Source organism: Danio rerio, chromosome 10 (genome assembly GCF_049306965.1).
Source record: "Danio rerio strain Tuebingen ecotype United States chromosome 10, GRCz12tu, whole genome shotgun sequence".
In the NCBI taxonomy this organism is placed as follows: domain Eukaryota; kingdom Metazoa; phylum Chordata; class Actinopteri; order Cypriniformes; family Danionidae; genus Danio; species Danio rerio.
This window is the reverse complement of record NC_133185.1, coordinates 4,708,225-4,734,963: the sequence shown is the minus strand read 5'-3', so window position 1 is coordinate 4,734,963 and position 26,739 is coordinate 4,708,225. Positions and strand designations below refer to the sequence as shown.

Genomic DNA, 26,739 nt, shown 5'->3' with positions numbered 1-26,739 from the left:
TGTCCGTACTCTTCTACACGAGCTGCGGGTGATGCCGTCGACCACTCCCCTGCCTCAGAGCACTGACAGGCGGCCTATAGTCCTCGTAAAGCAGTCTCTCCCACCTGCAGCCTGAAAGCAGATCACTCCTCTGCGTACCAACAGCAAATGATTTAGCACCGGCAGTGTGAGGTATTATCATTGTACAGTCAAACCGATCTGCTTCTCCCTTATTTTAACAATTTAACTAGACCGTTAATTCTTTTCTTGTTCACAATCAAAGATATTTTAGTGACAGTTTCGGAACTTATCTGAGTTCATTACGACTGGGAGATTACTGCAAATTAACTAACCATCTATACTGATATGTATTCGAATAGCAATGAATTTAGTTAAATTGACACGCTTACATAATAAGCTGTTTAACAAACGGACACAGAAGAACGTGATGACATCAGTAAAATGAAAATTGACGTATGACATGATCTAGCGAATATTAGCGACTTTTTTGGGCAGAGTTTAGCGCCTTTTCTTTGAAAATAGTTGGTGACAGTGGATGCTTTCTAAAGACACAAGTCACGGCATTTGCGCTGATGGCAGCTAAGCACGTTCCCTTTTTTATGGCAGGGAAAAGCCAACAGTAGTACCAACTTTGCAGCTGGCACACTTTCACTGTACGACTTGGCTGGGAAGTCTTTTTTTTTTCATGGAGCTATCAAGATGAGGAAGGGAAAGCAGTGTTGTTAAATAAGAGGATGCAGGGTGGAAATGCACCCTGAAAGACCACAGTGTGTTAAGAGTCCACCAAGCAGAACTCTCTGAGAAATGTGTGTGGTGGGGGCTTCCTGCCGAGAGCATAGCTGAAAACAATGCTGTGAAACACAGCCAACACCCAAAGTCCCCTCTGCCTTGGTCAGCTTCTATCAACAGTGAACTGCTCCAAATGGCATGTCCAAACAAATGGGACAATAATCCTGAAAGGAAAGTTCAAAATAATGAAATTAGATTGTTCGTTTATATGCAATTAGCATCGAGGCCATCTTTTAGCTAGATTTGATCCCACATGATCATTCCATTTCTCCATTTAGATCTAGAAATTACACCTGAAGACTATTGTACATACAATTCTGTTCCCTTTATAGTATACATGGTGTCTGCGGGGTTGTAAAAGGTAGTAAATGAAATTAGCCAAAATTAAGGGCATTAAAAAGTATTAGAAGGTAATAAACGTCACCTGACGATTACATTTTCGAGCCCAATTTTTTTTTCACATTTTCAATTTGTGTTAAGTGCAGGCCTTACTTCTAAATTTTGCAAGGATTTATTTATATATTTAGAGTACGACCTGAGCGATATCATGTGAGGTGGTGCACATCCAGTGCAGAGTCTCGTTTTTCTGTAAGTGAGCATTTCTTCTCATTTTCTCTGCCTTGTCTTGTTTGCCTCTTTGTTTGTGCATAGTGTTTATGTTTGTTATGCCGCCTGCCTCGATCCTTTTGCCTGTCACTCTCTAGAACCAATCTCGGTTCTGGAGGGCTGGTGTCCCTTCAGGATTTAGCTCCAACTTGCCTCAACACACCTGCCTGGATGTTTCAAGTATACCAAGTAAGACCTTGATTAGCTGGTTCAGGTGTGTTTGATTAGGGTTGGAGCTAACATCTGCAGGACACCGGCCCTCCAGGAGCAAGTTTGGTGACCCCTGCTCTAGATTATCTTCATGCTCCTGTATTGAACTTAGCCTGCCTGACAACTCTTATAACCTGCATTTGGATCTGACCTCTGTTGTACCCCCATCATTCCAATAGGATTATACAATACAAATAAGCTTTTCCCCAATCATAAAAGAAACTTACAGTAGATCTGAGATGTGTTCAGAGGTGATGACACATTTTCCAACCCTTTCTAATGGCTGTACCGAAGGCTATGTCACACTCTGCAGCAAACACAGCCAGAGCTTCACAGTTGAACTGTTAAGTCTTGCACTGAAGGTGTGACCAAAATGGCATAAGCTCTAATTAAGTGCATTTTATAAGAATAGGGAATAACTGTTGTAATGTTTTTTTTTTCTCGTATGTTGCTCTTGTATGTTGTAGAGGTTGCTCTAATGATTGCTTTACTCTAGTTGGCAAGTTATGTTTAAAACCATGACTACTGTTACTACTATAATTGTAAGTGTTGTGAATCACTGATGAAACATATTATAAAGTAAAAATCTAAGTTAGTATGATTTGTAGAAAAGTAGAAAAATATGGTTTTGAAAAAGCTGTAACTATATTCTTAAACATGAATGTAGAGATTAATTGTTTACTTTGCTAAAATGTTGTAAGTCTTTACATTTAGTTGAAGTATGCATGTTATATAAGGTCCCAGGGTTGACAGTGCATGTCAAAGCCCAAACCAAGCATGAAGACAAAGGAATTGTCTTTAGACCTCAGAGACAGGATTGTCATGAGGCACAAGACTGGGGAAGGTTACAGAAAAATTTCTGCTGCTCTGAAAGTTCCAACGAGCACAGTGGCCTCTATCTTCCTTAAGTGGAAGATGTTTGGAACCACCAGGACTCTTCCTAGAGCTGGCCAGCCATCTAAGCTGAGTGATCGGGGGAGAAGGGCCTTAGTCAGGGAGGTGATCAATAACCTGATGGTCACCCTGTCAGAGCTCCAGCGTTCTTCTGTGGAGAGAGGAGAACCTTACAGAAGGACAACCATCTGTGCAGCAATCCACCAATCAGGCCTGTATGGTAGAGTGGCCAGACGGATGCCACTCCCTGTATGGAATTTGCCAAAAGACATCTGAAGGACCCTCAGACCATAAGAAACAAAATTCTCTGGTCTGATGAGAGTAAAATTGAACTCTTTGGAGTGAATGCCAGTTGTTACGTTTAGAGAAAAGCAGACACCGCTCATCACCAGGCTAATACCATCCCTACAGTGAAGCATGGTGGTGGCAGCATCATGCTGTGGGGATGTTGTTCAGCAGCAGGAACTGGAAGACTATTCAGGATAGAGGGAAAGATGAATGCAGCAATGTACAGAGACATCCTGAATTAAAACCTGCTTCAGAGCGCTCTTGACCTCAGACTGGGGTGACGGTTCATCTTCCAGCAGGACAATGGCCCAAAGCACACCGCCAATATATCAATGAAGTGGCTTCACAACAACTCTGTGAATGTCCTTGAGTGGCCCAGCCAGAGCCCAGACCTATATCCTATTGAACATCTCTAAAGAGATCTGAAAATGGCTGTACACCGTCGCCTCTCATCTAACCTGATAGAGCTTTAGAGGTGCTGCAAAGAGGAAGACAGGTGTGCCAAGCTTGTGGCATCATATTCAAAAAGACTTGAGGCTGTAATTGCTGCCAAAGGTGAATCAACAAAGTATAGAGCAAAGGCTGTGAATACTTATGTATATGGGATTTTTCAGGTTTTTAATTTTAATAAATTTGAAACAATTTCAACAAATCTTTTTTTATATTGTCATTATGGGGTATTGTGTGTAGAATTTTGAGGAAGTAAATGAATTAAATCCATTTTGGAATAAGGTTGTAACATTAAAAAAAATGAAAAAAATGGAGTGCTTTGAATACTTTCCGAATGCACTGTAGGCTAGTCGTTTCATATTTTCAGACAGACAAAGACGTGACCTAGCAGCACGACCACCTGCATTGTTTTTGCTGCGGAAGTAACTACAGTTGAAAGCAGATGCTGCTAATCACTCTCGCGGAGGCATCTTCCAAGCTATTCTGAGCTATGGAAACCCTGCATCCTATTTCACCCTTGTGTTTTATACTGCAGACAACAAGCACATAAACAATGCTTCTTCCTTCAAATACTTCCTCTTGGTCACATTCAGCTGTTTAAATATAGACAAAGCAGGTCATACTATTGTCTGCTGCGTTATTTTCCAGGAGGTTATTCTTATTCGAATGTGTCTCATCATTGTTGTGTGTATGTCTATAGTCACGTTCCAGTCAGTTAGTGTGTGTCAAAACTATGTTGCTGCACTGATTTTGTTCATACTTGGTGTTTTATCCAAGACCTACATGCTGTCTTCATTTATACATGTTTCAGACTCAGAAACAGCACAACTTCCTGTGTGTCATTCAGATTTGAACTGAGAATACAGTTGTAGCGCTGCCACATAATTGACTTTATGTTTACTGTAAAATTCTATGTATGTGTGAACAGGCCCTGTAGTAAAGCGTACTCACAGTTTTTGTAGCTCCAAATATATCAGTGAGTAATGGATTTTTATTTTATGTTCTTTATTTTTAAGTGATGAGGTGAGGTGAATGTATCTGTATTCTATTTCCTGTTCTAACCGTTGCCGTTTTTCTATATATACACATATTTACATATCATACACACCACAAGGGGGAGATAGAGGGCAGATGCTCAGCTGTACTTCAGAAGAAGCCAGAGAAGCACATGGAATGGCAGTCTGCCTAATAATCTACCTTTTTTCGAGTGCTGAAGATAATAGTTTGTATGGATTTTTTCTCTTTAGATCCATTAGCCTTGCAGAATTGTGGTAAAGACTTTATGGAGGACATTTGATGTGCAGCAACTACACATGGTACCTGTTATCCGGACATTTCGGTGAGAGCGATCCATTTTGTAACCACACGCATTCAAAGACTTTGGACTTTGCACACACATATACATACAAACACACCGACACACACAGGGATTCACCCTTTTTGTATTGTTATTGTATGAATGTTGTTTGTGTTTATGTTTGATTGTAAGGACATTTTTCAGAGAGCTGTGTGAATTTAATTTATGAAAAAAGATTACTTCATTAATCCATGATAAAATTTAAATATAAGAACTAGAGAATTGCACCATTTTTGTTATTTTTATTCTTTTTGTATCCCGTTGATTAAAGATGAGCGTTACACAGTTTCTGAAATGTATTCATATTTGGACTTACTTAGAAAACAAGAAGCAACATTGAAAGCTGACCTATATGAAATTAATCAGTGATGGCTGATCACGAATAAATTATTATTTTTAACCGAATATTCTAAGTCACCTAATACTAAAAGTGTAGTTAATTTAGCCATTTCCATACAAAATAACCCTCTACATCAGTGGTCCCCAACCACTAGGCCGCGGACCGGTACCGGTCCGTGGAACAATTGATACCGGGCCACATAAGAAATCATAAATTATTTCTGTAGAAAATATTCCCCCCGTGACTTGGTTTCTTCCACTCACCCCCGCCATCTCACATGAAATGGACTATGTCAAAATCCACCACGAAGCAGGAAGAACGATCGCTAGAATATAGCTCAGTGGTGGTTGTTGATAGTTTAAAGTTATAAAAAAGGTATTTTAGAGTCCAAATCAGCAGAGCATTTAAGGATTGTGCATGTAACGTTATGTGTGCGTGCATCGCTAAGTAAGTACCCGAAATCATTGCAATATCTATCTATATGGAGTTTCACATAATCATACTCATTAGGGCTGTAGCATGCCAATGCATACATTTAATTCGGCTATACGGTTGTATTATTGTTAATATGTTCGTCAGTTGAAATGTTTGGCACAGATGTTATGTTTTTGATGCATATAAACCTTGATTGAGACATAATCAGACCGTGATAGTGCAATTAGCGCATGCGCACTGTGTTGTTCATGAGTAACCTGGATGCACGAGCGCAGCAGCTGTGTTCACGTGAAGACCCACACCGGTCCGTTGTAAAATTGACAACCGTTGACTGGTCCGCGGTGATAAAAAGGTTGGGGACCACTGCTCTACATCACAGCGTTGCCCTCAGCAACATACAGTTTTCTTAAGGCTTGTGCTGAGCACAGATTTCTAAAAATGATTGTAACCAATTAAAATGTTAGAAAAAGTATTAATAAAACATCCAGTAAGGTGTGGGAGTCACTATCTAGCACCGTTTGAAGGTGGAACTTCATTTTTTGACTTAAGCTGCGGTCACATTAGAGCTCAACCCTGTTAGACCATGCGCCACAGCGCAGAGCCTGTTTTCCCATCTTCAGAAAAGCAAAAGTGAATTCGGACACGCTCTTAATGCTTTTGCGGCCTGCGCTTTAGACTTTGCGCCTAGACCGTTAAAATAGAGCCTTAAGAGTTGAGAAGTGCAATTATTTTTCTTGGTGGGACAGTTAAAGGGTTAAGAGACCATATCAAACACTTTTGTATTTTCATATATAATGTCATCTGCTTGGCTTATGCATCAAATGTGTGACTATAACTAACACTAATGTTGTTGATTTTCTTTAAACTGCTGCCCCACAATGACAGTGGCTAATCACGAAGAAAATCGAACATAAATATCATGTTTCAAACCAAAAATTTCTTTACAATTATTTTAGATGAACAGTGAATATATTGACATTTGTTTGAAACATTTATTGGTAAACAGCTTGAAAAATCCTGCTTTCCGTTACATGTTCCCTTTAATTCGCAATGACTGTCGTAGGCAGCCGTTTGCATCTCTATTGGAGCAGTCTCTGAGGCGTGCACATGTCTAACTGTGAGCACTTCATATGAGACAAACACTTTGAAGGGCACTTCATTAAACGCAGCATGTAATGCAGTAAGAAGAGAGACCCTGACGAGTGATTGACAGTCACCATGTGAACCCTTCGGTGTCAATGGAGAGCTGTTTGCTATTCAGAGCACACAGGGACTGAGCTTAACGCTCATCCTGAGAGAGTGTTTGTCTCAGACGAGCCAGGGAGAGATATTGGCAATCGTCTCACGTCTGTGACTCTGCACAGCAACACAGGGAGCCGTGACGTCAGACTGAGCTTTTGACTGAAAGTAAGAGCTCGACTTGATTCATGAAAACCAAGGTGAAATGAGACCAACTGGCAGACAAAAAAAAAAAAAAAAACACTGTTCTCTTAGAATATAAATGATGGAGCGCTGTTTACTCTTGCTGGAAAAACAACACCACTGCTCTGCTTAATGCCAGATCGATTTTACAGTATGCTTGTTTTTCACAGCAAAACAGAATTATACAAAACAAATGCAATTGTATTGTTTACAACAGATTAACATCGACAAAAACCCATTTACAAAAAAACATTTTGAGTATTATCAAGACATTTAAGATGCTCCTCATGCCAGTTTTGGAAAAAAGAAGAAAGAAACATACATGTTACCGGTTCAGTCCCTGACACTCCCCTCACGAGCCAGCAGAGGTGCCCCTCAGTCTCTAAACTACATGTCCCAGACACCCATGCTAGGCACTGATTAGTAAGCAGCTGAAATCCATCTAGTACCATATAGTTACACTCTGGCTGTTTTTCAATATGCGTTCTTCAGTGATCTAGCACCGTTGTGGTCTCGTGTTACCAAGGTTTGTAATAGTTTTGGATTTTTATTCAGTTTTAGTTTCTGTTTCGTTTTGACTTTTTGTTTTCAAATTCAAATGTCATTTAGTGACTTGTTTTTAGTTTCAATACTTTTAGTTTGGTTTTTTTTAGTTTCAGTTTTAGTTTTCAGTTTTTTTGTTTTAAAAACTGAAAAAGTTCAGTTTTAGTTTTCGTTATCATCAACTGCCGAAGTTCAGCTCCAAAATTCAAGAACGCAAGAACAGAGGATGCGTGAAAGTTCTCAGATGTATTTTTGATATCGATGCAGACTTTGCGTGCAAAACTCACCTGAGAAGTCCCAGAAGTCATTGGGGCCAAATAAAGGAGGTGGGAAGCGCAGCATTTTATATAAATTTATTTTTAAAGTTCTGAGATATAACTCAGGAGTTTCCCTAAATGAAACGGTGAAAGTAAACATTCACAAGTCTTCACAAGAACACGAGTCGGTTCTCTGCATTCTTGGAATTGAGAAACAGCCTCTGTTTCTCCAATTAAGTGTGAAGTCTTGTTTAACCTGCAAATATGTTTTTCCCTACTTGTACTTCGATTCTCTGTCGCCAACTTTAATTCTCGGCCAACCCGCCCTACTCCTCCTCCTCCTCCTTCCCTAAACCCAAGCAACAATTTACAAAAGCCATCCAGAAAAAGAAAAGCCCTCGTCTGATTTTGACTGCGTTTTTTGGATTTTTACCACATTGTCGCCCTGTTATGAACTTGTTCACTTTATTTTTTGGATTCTGTTTTTGTCTTACCTGATTTCTGGAATCGCTTTTCCCCAAACTCATACCAGGTCGTCGCGGCCAGCTCCCCTCCGGGTCTCCGCTCCGCCGACGTACACGACGAGCTAACCGGACAAACTGGTTGCGGCGCGAAAGCCCTCCACACGAAGGTGAGCTTTTCATTAGCGAAGCTATTTTATTAATCAAGTAGCGCAGTTGCGTCCACACAAGCTACATTTACAGATTGCGAATCAATAAGTGACGGCACCGACATTCACGGAGCTGTGATGCCGGTGTGTAGCCGGTGATAGAAAATCCATATGATGGTTAGAATGGGGAATTCTTCTTCTTCCTGTTTTACCGTGTTTGACAACAGATTTTTTGGTGCGTTACTGCCACTTCTGGTTGGCGATGTCGCCAACCGAAACTTGCTTGATAGAAAGATGACTGAGGGAGAGGAGTTATTGCTGAAGCAGGATTCCTCTTGACCATACCTCGAGAAGTACATGTTAAGATAAAATAACTTTTATATATATATATATATATATATATATATATATATATATATATATATATATATATATATATATATATATATATTGGTTTTATTGGATTTTTTGTTTTAGCTGTTATACTATACTTTGTTTCTGTTTAGTACAGCGTACTATTTACAGTAAATAACTGAACTGAACTATTATGCCTCATATGTTTCATTGACAGTTTTATTGATCACTAAGATATGATTGACTTGGATTTAAGTTGCTTCGATTTTAAAATAAAAATTGCAAAAATAGCTTGGATGTAGCTAAGCTACTTTTGCCTTGTAGCTTTTAGCTTAGCTTGCTACATTTCCCAGGGGGTAGCTTTTAGTGTAGTTAAGCTACATTTTAAGTAGGGTAGCTAATAGCTTAGCTCACTACATTTTTCATGTAGCTTGCCCAACACTGCTCTTTTACCATGTGTTTGTTGAAAAAACAATAACAATAGCCTCCTCATAATAACCTCATGTACACAAAAGTGAGAAAATCAGATTTGAATAAAAACAAAAAAAGTCTCATTTTAGCCAGAATCATGCAGCCCTACTTTATTTATGTTATTACATCGTGATGAACAAAAAATCACCCACAACACCCCCCTTTGCGTCTTATGTATCCCCTTTCAAACTGAAGGAAAAAAAGATGCTGCCTAAAGACATTAAGGGGAATATCACTTATTTTATTCCTGAAAGAAGAAGCTCTAACGTAATTTATCAAACGCTCCATGCTCTAAAGCTCAAATGCTGTATTCTCAGATCAGACAGCATCATGACACATCTAGATCAAATTAATTCCTCTATAATAGAGGTGACACAAAGGTGAAAACAAATCCCAGGAACCCAGCATGACTTATGCACAGTTCCTCTTACAGGTTTTGTGATCTTCATCTTGTTTGATCAGCCTGATGGAAAATAATCCAGCACACAAACACTGTGAAAAGGCCTTTGAAGTGAAGATAATGGATTGGTTTAATGTGTTATCTAAGAGCAAAAAAAAACTGCCTTCTCTCTGGTAGATTTGCTGTGCAACAATGTTGGCTTTGGGTTCAAAGTGAGAATGTCCAAGGATATTGTGATAAATGGAAATGCAGCCTGAAATATACATGAAGCATCAGACCAGCTAAATGTGCTTAATGTATAGGTAGCAGCATTATTTTTGTTTCAGGTGTGCCCAGAACATATTTGGTTCCACTCAAAATAACACAATTCTTGTTTCACCATTGCATTTTCGAGTGGAAGCAAAAGGATGCTGTTTTCGTCTAAGTGGAAACTAAATGAAAATAAGTAGCTGCTTCCTGCCACTGTTCCAAAAGAAGGTGATGCTTTTAAATCCAGTCTCAGATACTCTGAAAACCAAACCAAAACCATGCTTTGTTTGGTTTTAACCTGTCTATTCTTATGCTGAGACTTGTCATCATAAAGATTGCTACCTGCATGCTTTTTCACACAACCAAAGTGCACACACAGAAATCTACTCAATCAAGGCATGTCGGGTAAGTATTTAAATAATGTTATCTTTTGTATAATTCAACCAGAGGTTATTCTGAAAATGTACTCCTATATACATTTCTGTAGAGTGCTGAATACTCTACGTCCATAATCTACGTCCAAATCTACCAGAGACTGCTCTTGACTGATTCACTGACTAATCGACTGACCTAAACCCAACCAATAGTGTTTTCAGAAACACAGATTGGCCATACAGTTAAAACCAGAAGTTAACAAAAAGAAACACAACCAATTTTTAAAAATGTCTGATGGTAAATTATACAAAAAAAAAAATACTATTTTAGGTCTGTTAGGATTACCTAAATTATTTACGTTTGCTAAATGCCAGAATAATGAGAGAATTTCTAGACAGATTTTCTCACATACATTTCCTTGGTGTTTTTTTTTTAAGCTTTGCTTTCAAATTGCATAATTTTGGTCAAATGTTTTGGGTATCCTTTCACAAGCTTCTCACAATAGTTTGAAGGAATTTCAAACTATTGTCTGAAGCGCTGGATCAACACGAACATGGGGATATATCGAGTACACTGTGAGTAGTACAACACAATCTCACGGCAATTCGTAACTTTTTGATTTAGTGGCTAATTCGTATGAATTCGTACAATCTAATTCATACAATTTAGTACGATTTGCTAATCACCCAATGATGGTTGGGGTTAGGGGTGGGGTTAGGTGCCACGCCTCCTTTTTAAAATCGTACCATTTCGTACGACGGAACTCGTACCAACTCGTACGAATTAGCCACTAAACTGGCAAAACGTAAAATACTTACGTTATTTCGTGAGATCAGGCTGGAGTAGTAAACAGATCCCAGAGGCAGCTATTTGGCCGACAATGGTAAAACAGCAAGAATTTCCAGAATCCTTTAAATCAATAAAGGTTGTTCACCAATTATAAAAATGAGCACATATATATATATATATATATATATATATATATATATATATATATATATATATATATTATGTCAGGGGAACTGTGCTCATGAAATTTGATGCAGTGGAATAGTCAAGTTGTTAGACGTTTTATGGTAGATATTGGCTTCCATAATATGGTATTTTGCTACTATGAAAAAGGCTTAACTCAGCTGTCTGGTTACCAATTTTATTCAACTGAAAATAATTCCTTTTGTTTTCAACAGAAGAAAAAACTTGTACATTTTGGAAAAAAAAACATTTGGAGAACATTTTAATTTTGTGGCATTTAATGTAATATGAACACATTTTGTTTAATAGAGTCGACAGGGATAATTATTTAGTGTGTGTGCGTGTGCGTGTGTGTGTGTGTGTTGTTTTTATGTTTTTTTTTTTTTTTTTTTTGAGAAAGTTGAGTGTAATTGTTTCGCCTGCAAAAGATTAGGTGTACAATTCTAAATCTCTGGACGTGGACAAATGTCTGCAGCTGTACTCTTGATAAGATTAAGTGTAGATTGGTTTTCGATTCTGCTTGGTTCAGTGCGACATCTCTGAACAACTGGGGCATGAGTGAGAGGGAAAGATAGGGAGAAGTGCGACTTAACATGTTTGTGTTCCTATGCCAACCATCTACACTGACCTTCACCCTGGCTGCTAATCACATCAAAGTCATTCTCATCATCAAGATTGAACCACTGCAATTTATTACAATTATTAGAAATGGCCTGCTTAATGTGGAGAACCTCAGACCTCAAGAGAAAAACAAAAAACATTGAGCTTTCATTTTCGTATATATATATATATATATATATATATATATATATATATATATATATATATACATACATACACAGTTGAAGTCAGAATTATTAGCCCCCTAGAATTATTAGACAGCTTGTTTATTTTTTTCCCCAATTTCTGTTAAACAGAGAGCAGATTTTTTTCTACACATTTATGAACATAATAGTTTTAATAACTCATTTCTAATAGCTGATTTCTTTTATCTTTGCCATGATGACAGTAAATAATATTTTAATAGATATTTTTAAGACTGCTATACAGCTTAAAGTGACATTTAAAGGCTTAACTAGGTTAATTAGGGTAACTATGCAGGTTAGCGTAATTAGGCAAGTTATAGTATAACAGTAGCTTGTTCTGTAGACTATCGAGAAAAAAATAGCCTAAAGGGGCTAATAATTTTGTCCCTAAAATGGTGTTTAAAAAATTAAAAACTGCTTTTATTCTAGCCGAAATCAAACAAATAAGACTTTCTTCAGAAGAAAAATTATTATCAGACATACTGTGAAAATTTCCTTGCTCTGTTAAACATCAGTTGGGGATTGGGTCTATCTATCTATCTATCTATCTATCTATCTATCTATCTATCTATCTATCTATCTATCTATCTATCTATCTATCTGTCTGTCTGTCTGTCTGTCTGTCTGTCTGTCTGTCTGTCTGTCTGTCTGTCTGCCTGTCTGTCTATTTATCTATCTATATCTATATATCTGTCTGTCTGTCTGTCTGTCTGTCTGTCTGTCTGTCTGTCTGTCTGTCTATCTATCTATCTATCTATCTATCTATCTATCTATATAATAAGAGGGCATAGATGAATTGTTTTAATAGATTAATCTCACTGTAATCTTGGAATTAATCTACTTTAATCTAGGTTAAAATCGGCCATTTGAATTCTGCCGAAGGCATTCAGAATATGTGTGCTACCCAAATAATGACTAAAAATAAGTCTTTGAGAAGGGGTTTCTCATTAGACCAGGGGCTCATCTCGAAATGCAGAGGGTTTTTTTTTTTTTTTTTTACATTTGGCATGCATTATTAAATTATAATATTAATTTTTTTATTATTATTCATTTCATGTTATTAATTTTAAAAAAATGTGCCTGATAGTTAAATGTGGAGCTAACATTAATCAGTCATTAATCACCATGTGTACCTAATAAAGTGGTTGATGAGTGTATATTAAGCCTTTTAAACAGCTATTTCCTTTTGATTAATAATATAATAATTAATATTGTCATTTTTTTATTTGTATGGTTTTGTTCATTTAAACGAATATCAACTTTTAGCACACTGAGCACATCCAAAGTAAATAAACGGTTCCAGCAATAGTACCGTGTGAATGTACAGACGTTATGATCACATTATAAACTCATTGTTGCTGTAAATTAATTGTCATGCTTCGTCTGATGTCCAGTCTGCTACATTATAGGCTAATGAGAGTTTAGCAGCATTTGTTATTCATACACCACTAACCCAAGCTTTGCTTTCTACTGCAGCAAAAACTAACTCTTGCCATTTAGTGGTGAAATCAAACACATGTGTAAGTTGCTTTAGGTCAATGTGAAACAGGCACGTGCACACATAGGGCTCAACCTGTGCAGTGCACATGCCCTTTTTAGTCTTGGATAAAAAGTGCCCTTCCAAAATGATCAAAAGTGCCCCCGCGACGCGGCACACCCTCGGTCCCGCTCTTCAGTAGGCGCGCGACAACACCGCTCTTGAGTACGCGCACGACAACACAGTTGATCAGAACGCGCGCGACAACACCGCTCTTCAGTACGTGCGCAACACCCCCCCCCCCCCCACCCCCACCCCGCTCTTCAAAAAATTATCCTGCACATGCCCTTCGGACGGTCTCTGCACGGGCCTGATGTGAAAGGTACTGCATTTACCAGTGGCGTGGGGAGGGGCTTTGGGGGCTTATGCCCCTGATGTATTGTCAAAAGCCCCTGATCTTTTGGAATATGTTGCACTTAACTAAAAATAGGTTGTATAACATTTATTTTGTTATCAAAGTCCTTAAAATTAGTACATGCATTACGCGCTCCACTTAACCAGTGGCATAGCGCAAAATGCAGAGGCCCACCTGCAGAGATCACTGACAGGGCCCCCTGATGATGGGTGGGTGGGGTCGGGGTCACGATCACAAATTTAGGAGCGGGGAAGGGAGGCGGGCAGGGCCGGATCAAGCTGAACTGCCGCTCTAGGCAGAGGACGATCACGCTGCCCTCAACCCCAATGTGAAAACGAAAGTGACTGGTTATGAAGTGAGGTGTCGCGGACCATTATTCTGCCGCCCTATGCGTGGATTTTAATGAGAACGCGCGGGTGCTGAGGGAGGGAGGTGTTGTGGACGCTGCCCTATGCGCGGATATAACTGAGGATGCGCGGGTGCTGAGGGAGGGAGGGAGGTGTTGCAGACGCTGCCCTATGCACGGATATAACTGAGGATGCGCGGGTGCTGAGGGAGGTGTGGCGGACGCTGCCCTATGCACGGATATAACTGAGGACGCGCGGGTGCTGAGGGAGGGAGGTGTCGCGGACGCTGCCCTATGCGCAGATATAACTGAGGAAGCGCGGGTGCTGAGGGAGGGAGGGAGGTGTGGCGGACGCTGCCCCCTCTATTCTGCTGCCCTATGCGCAGATATAACTGAGGACGCGCGGGTGTCGTGAACCTCTATTCTGCCGCCCTATGGGCAGATATAACTGAGGACGCGCGGGTGTCGTGGACCTCTATTCTGCCGCCCTATAGGCGGATATAACTGAGGACACGCGGGGGCTGATTGAGGTGTCACTGACGCCGCCCTCTCTATTCTGTCGCCTATGCACGAATATATCTAAGGACACGGGTGGTGAAGGAGGTGAAGCAGCCGCCTAGGTTGCCTCTATGGACACGCCGGCCCTGGAGGCGGGGTGGAGCAACAACGTGGGGAAGCCTTCACAAACTGAGGAGCGATCATAAACCGAAAGCGGCGAGAGTGTCAAAGTAGCCAGAAGTCATTTATTTTCAATGAGAACCGGCGGCGAGAAACAGCGCAGCGCGTCTTCTCCGGTGTGAGCGTCGAGTTGAAATCAAGTCAACTTTATGGTATGAGCTATGACACGGTTCGGCGGCAAGCAATCAGAATGAAGTAGTCCACCGCTTGAGAGGTGTTCAGAGAACACAGACCTGTGAACTTTGGTTTCAACCACAGTTGTTGCCAAGAGTTTGATTATTGCGGTTGCCGGATTTACAATTATTGAAAATCGTGACGACTGCGGGCCCGTCCGCTACGCCACTGCACTTATCGCAGCGTTTGTGTCATGTAATTAAATAGTCAGCTATTCAGCAGTACCTGTTTCTACCGGCAGATGGGAGTGGCACTGTTATCACATGGTTTCCCAAAAAAAAAAAAAAAATCCCGTCATCATAATTCCGTCTTTGTTTTGAGGAGCTGATGCTGATGTGGCAATAATACAACTGTTTCGCAAAACTGAATAGTTCTAACTACTGATGAAGCTTAATTTTTGTTTTCACTGTATAAAATGTGCGTAGTTTTGGTGAAATAAAATAACTTATCAATCGAATGTGCATCATATCAATGTAAATACATGCATATTGGTCACAATTTACAGATGTCTCATCCAACTTGACCATGACAAATGGTTATCAGGTAAAAAAAGGTCTGACTGGCTGACAGGTCTGATGTATTAACACACACATTTCTGTGATTTTAAAGGCCAGTAGTGTCAGATGTGTGGCAATACAGAACAAATGAATCGATTGAAGCAGCTTTCAGAGGTAAGAGAGCTAAAAAGAATCTTATTTCAATGCTTCAGAAGAAGCTAAGATATCAAACCAGTGCTTTTACTCTTTATGAAGTCTATAGTGTTTTAAACAGTGCCTGAATGTTCATTGTGTTTTCTATGAAATTGACACAGATTTAAACAGAAATGCAATGCGGTTTCTATTGATAACAAAGTTTACATCCAAATTCACAAATGAACAAATCAATGAAATAATCTGATTTAAAAACTAAATGAAACAATAATCATAAAACAATAATAAACAATGGTTTCTTAGCTGTAATAAAATCTGTACAACTGTTTTTGGTGGTTATTCATATTGTCAATTTTCCTTTCCTTTAATTTATCCTTTACTCAATGAGCTTGAGCTAAGATGTATGGTGAACAGTTGTGTTTTTAAATGGTGTTAAAAATAATAACAAATGCTGCAAAAGTAATCATAGTCAATTGTTTTATCTGTGTCTAATACTGTTATATTTACAGCTGAAGTTTTCCATTTCAAATATTTTTGTTTCCTCAAATTCTTTACTAGCCAAAAAATCATCAATCTTCATTATTCATCACATCTCATTAAACTTGGTGGTTGATCATGTTTAGTTAATTAAGATACTTGAGATTAAACTAAACGTCAATTATACATTTCATTTTCATTTTTTGCAAACTTCTAAATTTCCATGTCCATCTCTATCTAAGATATAGTCGAAAGACGCCATTCCTTGTCCATCTTCTGTAAATAATGTAGATAAGAAGAATGACACAGGTTGTTAAAGTTGTTCCAAACACACCACTGCTCAACCATTTCCTGTAAAACACACAAAAATAACAGTATTTATATTTTATTTGAATATTTTTGGGTAAACAATAGGTCAACTGTTTATACTGATGTACAGTTGAAGCCAGAATTATTAGCCTCCCGGATTTATTTGCCCCCTATTTTTTTCAACATATTTCTAAACATAACAGTTTTATTAACTCATCTGTAATAACTGATTTATTTATCTTTGCCATGATGACAGTAAAATAATATTTGACTAGATATTTTTCAAGACACTTCTATACAGCTTAAAGTGACATTTAAAGGCTTAACTAGGTTAATTAGGTTAACTAGGTAGGTTAGGGTATAACGGTTTGTTCTTTAGACTATTGGAATAAATTAGCTTAAAGGGGCTAAGATTTTGTCCTTAAAATGGTTTTAAAAAATTTAAAACTGCTTTTATTCGAGCTGACATAAAACAAATAAGACTTTCTCCAGAAGAAAAAAATATTATCAGACACACTGTGAAAATTTCCGTGCACTGTTAAACATAATTTGGGAAAAAATCTAAGGGAGGCTAATAATTCTGACTTTAACTGTACATATGAAACTGTGAGGTTGGTACTTTTAGGATCTTAAATGTAAATTATTTATTTATTTATTATTGTTATTATTATTATTATTATTATTATTATTATTAACAAAAACTTTCTTCCTTTTCGACGGCTGTTGCAATTTCTAGCTAAGAATTATTGCTCATCTGGTTCTCTATATAATCACTCGCTCAAACCTCAAAAAATTGTGTGCGCTCCGCCAGCCGAAATCATTATCGCGCACACCCAAAGCGAACCTCCGCACACTCTGCCATGATGTCACATGTGCCACGCGCACTGAGTTCAATAACAGAAAGCTGATTGGCTGTTGCATGTTGCATGTTTCATTTGTAGTTGTAATACCGCAAATTACATGTGGACTAGTGAAATTAAGGCAAGGCAAGGCAAGTTTATTTATATAGCACATTTCATACACAATGGCAATTCAAAGTGCTTTACATAAACAAGAATTAAAGAAACAAGTAAAATAAAAATAAAAACAAATAATAAAAATGCGTAAAAACAAAACAAAACATAAAAACAGGTAAAATGTGATATAAAAGAATGAAGAAGAAGAGAAAAACATGATAGTGCAATCTGTCGGACGCAGCACAGTGCTCATTCAGTAAAGGCACAGCTAAACAGATGTGTTTTCAGTCTTGATTTGAATGTGCCTAATGTTGGAGCACATCTGATCAAATTAAGAACTACAACACCACAAAAACCAAGCAACAACAACAAAAAATTACTTAAATGAGCATTAGATGTAGCGTTACATGGACATCGGAAAAATAAGACCCGTGCAAAAATATTTACGACCTAGAACAGTAAAATCAGGACTTTTTAAGAGGCAGCGGAAACCCTGTAAGAGCGGCATCCTCAGTGCTCCTGTTCTGCCTATAGGCAAACTGACGTGTCTAAAAGTGGTTCTACCTCAGTACTCATCTATTTTCTTTTCGGCTTAGTCCTATTATTAATCCGGGGTTGCACAGTGGAACCCATTGCCAATTTATCCAGCAAGTTTTACGTAGTGGATGCCCTTCCAGCCACAACCCATCTCTGGGAAACATCCACACACACTCATTCACTATGGACAATTTAGCCTACTCAATTCACCTGTACTGCATGACTTTGGACTGTGGGGAAAACCGGAGCACCCGGAGAAAACCCAAGCGAACGCAGGGAGAACTTGCAAACTCCACACAGAAGCGCCAACTGACCCAGCCGAGGCTCGAACCAGCAACTTTCTTGCTGTGAGGTGACAGCACTACCTACTGCGCCACTGCGCTGCCTACCTCAGTACTGTACTTGCTTATGTTAAACTTTTTAGCATGTGTGTGGATCTCAATATGGTCATGGTTATAGTTGTATTTATTTGTGTATACAAAGCCCTAAAATGCCATCAAGGCCATCAGACTACTAATAGCTTCACTTATACAAACAGCTTGGTTTCTGTAAACTCTCCTTGTTTGACTTGACATCTTTCAGTTCTGCCTCTACAAAGCCAATCATGACATGCTAGCTTCATAAACAAACACAGCCTCTATTAAACATCAAACGCTAAACTCTGATCCCTCCCTCTAAGGGTAAACAGCCAGCTGTTAGGGGACAAGGCCTGTGTATAAACCATGAGACAGCGGCAGGTGTTATCCACAGAAGATGAACTGGCACCATGGGTCACGAGGTTATTTTGGGAAGCTTGTTGAGTTTTATACATCATCTGTATTTGAATACACACCAACATGTCTAAACACAGATGCTCTCTTATTGTGTCAGAGTCTTGTTGTTAGTATAATATTCGACCCTGCTTTCCAGGATATGCTTTGGGGAAGTTTCTGACTTCTTTTGAACGGTTCTTCTATGTTTTAAATATCTGTGCAGTTCATGGTTTTATTTCCTGTTCTAAAAATACTTGAACACCAACAGCCAATCAATTGTTTTACCATTTTCCATTGATAATACTGGGCTAAAATAAACTGTTGTATTTTAAAGACATAGGGCTCTATTTTGACGGTCCATGCGGAAAGCGCAGGGCGCAAACGCATTCAGGGCGTGTCAGAATCCACTTTTGCTATTTTAAGGACAGGAAAATCTGCTTTGCGCCGTGGCGCATAGGCTAAAAGGGTTGAGTTTATTTTCCTTATGAGTTATAGGTGTGTTTTAAGAATAAACCAATCAGAGTCTAATCTCCCATTCCCTTTAAGAGCCCATTTGCTATTTACATGACGTAAAGTAAGTGTAAGTGGAAAAACTGAGCATTTCACTAGCAAACAGTTAAACAGAGCATCTACAGCGCAAGAATGAGAGATAAGGCATCTCATAATCTACTTTCGCTCTCGTGGATAGGGAAATCTTGTACGCACAGACATCAATTAGCCAATAAATAATTAATTTCATTTGTTAAGCGCAAAGATTGTTTCAAATTTCTAAATTTAGTTCTAATTTCCAGCAAATGAATAAATGAACAATAATAACGAAGTGTGTTTAAAAACCTGAGTTATATCCAAATACACATGCTGTGCCCCATATGGTCTAAAACCTGACAGGTGGACAAATCTAAGCTTGTTTTTAATAAAACAAATATAATTATGCAGATAATAAATAATACTGCTAATAATAATAACATTATACCAAAGCAAATTTAATGAACTGAAAAAACCTTTCAAGATGAAGAAGGATTCAAGGCCGTGGTTTTTAAATTTATGTAGGTTGGAAAATAATATTTTTTTGTAATATTTTAATCATTTATATATATATATATATATATATATATATATATATATATATATATATATATATATATATATATCCTTATTATATCCTATATTCTTAATATTTAAATTATTTTTCATATGTAAAGATATTTGTGTATTGCAATACATCTTGTGTATATTAAGCAGTGTGTAAGCGAGGCGCACTCTGCGCCAGCAGGCCCGGCCCTAAGCAATTTGGCACCCTAGGCAATATTTCAGGTGGCGCCCTGTCACATTGCAGTAAATTCCACTGTATAGTCATAAGAAACTAAATCGCTTTTCGATCGACTACTACAAGCTGGGAAAACATCAGATAAATATGCCAATGCAATTAACATTAATGCTGAACAGATTTAATATTTACGCATTTGCTTGAGGAAGGAATGATGGGGGTAGTTACATTACTATTACCATTTTCCATAACATCTGTCTTTCCATAACATCAGCTGACGTCAAAACTAACAGATAGCACTATAGCTATTTATTGATTAGCAATCTGTCCAACGTTGGATGTAAAAAATATGGGACAACAAATAGCTTCAAATGATAGAATACATAGCAAACGTTAGAAAATATTGACAAAAAAATAAAAGGTTTAGCTTATTAAAAACAATGGCCTATACAGAAACTAAATAAAGCTATAAAATCTACTTCACTTTTAATTGTATTTGCATATTGATTAAAGTTACTATAATTATTTAGTGAAGAGCAGCTAGTGAATCTCTCATTGTGATTTGCTTGATAACAGAGGTGTTAATGTAAGAATGCACAGATCTATAATGAAGCATTCGACTAATTTAGTCACTGTTTGTGCTCATTTAAGAGAAAATTAGTTGTGTTTAAAGTAAAACACGCAAGACGAAGCCCGAAAAAAAGGAAGCACTTTCCCGACGGTCCCTTACTAAGACCTCCGCTCGGTGCGAGCTCTCTGAACGCATATTGGCGAGGGCTTAAATGGAGCAGTGGTCATAATGTTGAGCAAAAAAAAAAAAGAAAAATACAGCTGTGAAACACAACCAGCTTTGCCTTTTTGTAGGAAACACACTTTAGATCTTTTTAGGGTAAGAGGTTTTTGAGTTATTTCAGTCTATCACTGAACGTATCAGGAATATTGAAAACAAAACCAACTTAACCGCATTCATTTCTGGCGCCCCCCTGGATGTACAGCGCTCTTAGCATTAGCCTATACTGCCTATGCCTTGGGCCGGCCCTGTGCGTCGGACTTTTTAAACCAGTTCTGGTCTAAAGAACAGACTATTACAGTTTCTCAAAATAGCAATGCGCCAAAACACGCTTGCTTTTTTTAGACCAGAACGCCTATGGGCGCACATATAAGCGCAAATGCATTTGCTATTTAAACAGCTTGGCGCAAAATGTCAAAACGACTCTTGCGCTGATCTGAAACTAGCAAATAACAGTTGCGTCACGCCTTGCGCCACATTGCGCCGGGTGTACGATAGGGCCCCTAGTGGGGGAAATGGATTTTAATGCAGTGCTTCTTGTTTGGTCTGAGACCCACATTCTAGCATATATCTATCAGAGGGTGAAGATTACAGATTTGTAAAGAAATCAGACCTTAAATGTGCCAAATGGAAAGACAGTTCACTGGAAGCGCTGAGGCTGGCTGACTGAAATGAAAAGCCTGTAGGCAAATTTCCTATTCTACATGATGACATTGTTAACCGCTGGTTTGCATGCGCAGACCCATTGAATAGGGTTTAATCTGAAATATAATAAAAACAAAAATGCTTAAGGAAGTCTTATTTTCTTTAGATAAAAATATCCAATTAAAACAAATCTATCAAATTAAGGACGCTTACTATTAAATTAAGCAAAAAAAAAATTCATAAATCTGAAAACAAGGTAAACTTTTCTTCGATATTTATCTGTTTTGGACATTAACTTATTTTGATATTTCCTCCAGAAAACTTACATTTAATGTGTTTTGCTTTGCAGAATAATGTATCTACATTGTGATAACTTAGGCGAATCAGTGGCGCAGTAGGTAGTGCTGTTGCCTCACAGCAAGAAGGTTGCTGGTTCGAGCCTTGGTTCAGTTGGCGTTTCTGTGTGGAGTTTGAATGTTCTCCCTGCGTTCGTGTGGGTTTCCTCCGGGTGCTCCGGTTTCCCCCACAGTCCAAAGACATGCGATACAGGTGAATTGGGTAGGCCAAATTGTCTGTAGTGTATGAGTGTGAGTGTGGATGTTTCCCAGAGATGGGTTGCGGCTGGAAGGGCATCCGCTGCGTAAAAACTTGCTGGATAAATTGGCGGTTCATTCCGCTGTGGCGACCCCGGATTAATAAAGGGACTAAGCCGACAAGAAAATGAACTGTGATATTTTCCTGAAAAACAAGGCAGAGTATGAAACATAAACAATGCAGTGTGTATATGAAAGATCCAGTCAGGCTAGCGTGGGTGATTCTTTCCTGTTTAGATAAACGGTAATAACCCATAAGTCTTTTCTAAACATTTAGAGAAGGCCCATGACTGAGCCATATTTTGTTTACAACCCGCAGAATGACTAGATAAGCACTCTTTGATGTAAACTTACAATCTTGAAACAAATAGGAGAGCTTACAAACACTCTGACGCAGAGGATGACACTTTTCCCGGGTGTGAAACATAGAAACAGAGATTTCTGTTGGGAAAACGTTCTGACGCAGTCACTGTGATTAGTTCCTCTATTTCCTAAAGGATAAACTCAGACTGCCAGTAATTCCACTTCAGGAGAAATTCTGCAGACTCCTTCATGGAGAAGCTTCATAGAGATACAACACCTTTGTTGACTGGGTTTAAAAAAATGTGTCATTTTAAATATACACTCACCGGCCACTTTATTAGGTACACCTGTCCAACTGTTTGTTAAGGAAAATTTCTAATCAGCCAACCACATGGTCAAGAAGATCTGCTGCAGTTCAAGCCAACATTAGGATGGAGTCATAAAAGCATGGATCCTTCTTGCCTTGTATCAACAGTTTTGGATGATGGTGGTGGTGTAATGATGTGAGGGATATTTTTTTGGCACACTTTGGGTCCATCAGTACCAATTGAGCATCATGTCAACGCCACAGCCTTCCTGGGCATTGTTGCTGAGCATGTCCATCCCTTTATGACCACAGTGTACCCATCTTCTGACAGCTACTTACAGCAGGATAACGAGCCATGTCATAAAGCGCAAATAATCTCAGACTGGTTTCTTAAACATGACAATGAGTTCACTGTACTCCAATGGCCTCCGCAGTCACCAGATCTCAATCTAATGAAGCACCTTTGTGATGTGGTGGAATGGGATATTCGCATCATACACTGACAAATCTGCAGCAACTGTGTGATGCTATTATGTCAATATGGACCAAAATCTCTCAGGAATAATTCCAGTACCTTGTTGAATCTATGCCACGAAGGATTAAGGCAGTTTTGTAGGCAAAATGTGTCCCTAATCAAATGGCCGGTGAGTGTAGTATATCAAGCTGGATTGAATGAGATGATAGAGCTTTTATCATAGTTTTCCACACAAAGTGCTCTGTTTGTGCTGGACATTCAGGCAAATTAAGTGAGCAGGTCATCTGGGAATTCCAAGAATACAGTCAATTTGCATTCTGTGTTTAATAATGCATCATCAATGTCACACACTTGACTTCACCTTCCATTAGGTGATGATTGACCTAAAGGTTAAATATATTATTATTATACATGTATATACTTTATAACAAAAATAAATTCCCTCTAAAATTTAGTTATATATATATATATATATATATATATATATATATATATATATATATATATATATATAGAGAGAGAGAGAGAGAGAGAGAGAGAGAGAGAGAGAGAGAGAGAGAGAGAGAGCTACCATAACCTCTGTCTGAATCTACTCAAATTCTGTTTGGTGTCTTGTGTCTTGATGCCCTCTAGTGGTCTTTTAGTAAACTCCTGGGACAACTAGCATTGTTTCTGTAATGCATCTATAATTGTTCAAAAAATAAAAATAATAACAAAAAACAGAATCAGAAGGAACTAAAAAATGATAGACTTACGTGCTGGTGGAACTAGCAGAGCTTTGAGTACCTGACATCACAACCAGAGCTGGCGCGGAATCGATGCCTGCAAAAAGAGGATACATGAACGTTATACTAAGTATAAATGAATAGAATAACATTGAAAAACAAAGATAACACTGATTTTACCATTAATGTATCGGTAAATGTGCACATCTCTAATTTAGTTACATATATTCATTCATTCATTTTCTTTGCGGCTTAGTCTCTTTATTAATTCGGGGTCGTCAACTTATCTAGCATGTTTTTACTGAGCGGATGCCCTTCTAGCTGCAACCCATCTCTAGGAAATCAGTTACATATATATATATATATATATATATATATATATATATATATATATATATATATATATATATATATATTGATTAAATATTATATAATTTAGGTTGTTCATTCCGTTGTGGCGACACCAGATTAATGAAGGGACTAAGCCGAAAATTAAATGAATCAATGAATTATATTATTTATAAATAGCACAACAACAACACTATTTCTAGACATATTTCCATTTATTTAATGACATAGTTTGCATTTCAATTTTCAGAAAATATACCTGTGCATATATTTGTTGAGTTCTATTTTCTATTTACTGATTTTTAAATCCTTTATCTGTGTTGTCGTGTCACTGTTATTTGTTTACACTGTGGGTGCTTCTGTCAGAAAAACGAATTCCTTGTATGTGTAAAAATACCTGCCGATAAAGCTCAGTTACTGAAAATATGTATAATATAATATTATATTATATTATATTATATTATATTATATTATATTATATTATATTATATTATATTATATTATATTATATTATATTATATACACTTATTGGCCACTTTATTAGGTACACCTTACTAGTACCGGGTTGGACCCCCTTTTGCCCTCAGAACTGACTTTGTGGCTTAGATCCAAAAAGCTACTGGAAATAGTCCTCAGAGATTTTGGCCCACATTCACATGATAGCATCACAGGTTTTTTGGCTGCACATACATTATGTGAATCTACTGTTCCACCTCATTCCAAAGGTGCTATGGGATTGAGCTCTGGTGACTGTGGAGGCCATTTGACTACAGTTCACGATGCTCAATTAACACTAATAAGCCCAAGCTGTGCCAAGAAAATATCCCCCACACCATTAAACCACCACCAACAGCCTGAACCATTGATACAAGGCAGGATGGATCCATGCTTTCATGATGTTGACGACAAATTCTGACCCTACCATCCGAATGTCACACCAGATATCAAGACTCATCAGACCAGGCAACGTTTTTCAAATCTGCTGTCCGATTTTGATGAGACTCTGCAAATTGTAGCCTCAGTTTCCTGTTCTTAGCTGACAGGAGTGGCACCCGGTGTGGTCTTCTGCAGCTGTAGCCCATCTTCCTCAAGGTTAAACGTGTTGTGCGTTCAGAGATGCTCTCCTGCTCACCTCGGTTGTAGCGAGTGTTTATTTGAGTTACTCTTGCCTTTCTATCAACTGGAACAAGTCTGGCCATTCTCCTGTGACCTCTGGCATCAAGGCATTTGCGCCTACAGAACTGCCGCTCACTGGATATTTTCTTTTCCAGACCATTCTCTGTAAACCCTAGAGATGATTGTGCGTGAAAATCCCAGTAGATCAGCAGTTTCTGAAATACTCAGACCAGCCGGTCTGGCACCAACAAACATGCCACAGTCAAAGTCACTTAAATCACACTTCTTCCCCATTCTGATGCTCAGTTTGAACGGCAGCAGATCATCTTGACCATGTCTACATGTCTACGTGCATTGAGTTGCTGATTAGAAATTTGCGTTAACAAGCAGTTGGTCCTAATTGGTACAAGCAGGTGTACCTAATAAAGTGGCCAGTGGGTGATTATTATAATATTTGGCCAAAAAGTACCATGCATTTCTATTTTTTAAAATCAGAATATATTTTTATCATCATTCAAATACGCATGTACAATATGCGCAGATCAATGTTTTTAAAATGTAATTTAGTCATAATAAATAAATCAATAAATACCCATAACAAAGCTTATGTTCTTGGAGCACAAGAGTCCCAGAGACTGTTCAAAACACGTGCATAAGAAGGAGTGTTTAAAATTGTCTGTCATGTTTTCCAATACGAGAGATCCAGACCTGAAACATAGAAGAGATGCTCCATCACGAGCTGAAAATTCTGAAACATTTTCCACAATCCATGTCATAAACAGTGCTGTATAAAGAGATGTAACCTTGGCAAAAGGTGTATCTGAATTTCTTGTCTCCCTTCGGTTGATACGAGCAGTGCACATTGGGTCGTCTGTTTGCTCCCGCTGTTCCAGTCAACCAGTAGAGTCGAGTTTCTGCTGACAGACACCGACAAACTGACGTTACCTGCTGAGGACACAACACACACATGAACTTTCTGAAATATCGACTAGCTGTCTGGGGTGAGCCCACTCTTAGAACACTTACCGACACAACTCTCACTCTGTGAAGAGCAAGAGAATCCTAGAAGGAGAAAGGCGACAATAAATAATGACAAAGTCGTCATTTCTTCCTTGTGTTTGTTAGCAAGTTCATTCTAGTCATGTGTACCTGCAAATGGGGCATGCAGTGTCAGAGAAATATACCACAGAGACCATCACTCCTGGGTACTTACCAGGCATAAATACAAACAGTAACCACTTGTGAGGATATGTGTAAGTATCTGGAGAGATTTCTAGTGTAATCATTCCATGAAGTGCAGAGCGTTTCTTGTAATAGTGTACGCTAATACTGCAAGATTCACTTGATGTGTCTTAAATGTGCTTTCAAAATTTACAGGCTGTTTATTTAACTAATGCATGTTGATTACTTAGTCATCAGTTTTGTTGCTGCTTATAACTGTTTATTCGAATAACCACTAAATTAACACATCCAAACAAACCGTAAGTAACACTGAATTTTTAACTGTATAGCTATTAGAAATAGCTATTTCATTTATAATGTACAGTTTAGCTTTAAGTTTTAAAGAAAAT

The 26,739-nt window shown here is 38.3% G+C and overlaps 1 long non-coding RNA gene across 2 annotated transcripts; it reads right to left on the bottom strand.

The window, feature by feature from the left end:
• Positions 1-13,056: 13,056 nt before the first annotated feature.
• On the bottom strand, positions 13,057-26,340 carry LOC103911707 (uncharacterized). 2 transcript variants are annotated; one of them, XR_012386084.1, is made up of 5 exons: positions 26,195-26,340; positions 25,972-26,113; positions 25,761-25,876; positions 23,735-23,801; positions 13,057-16,396 (listed from the first exon to the last, which is right to left on the bottom strand). It is a non-coding gene; the product is annotated as an uncharacterized lncRNA (long non-coding RNA). The 2 variants fall into 2 exon arrangements; XR_012386083.1 differs by having other exon boundaries at positions 25,972-26,116; positions 26,195-26,315.
• Between the last annotated feature and the right edge of the window lie 399 nt (positions 26,341-26,739).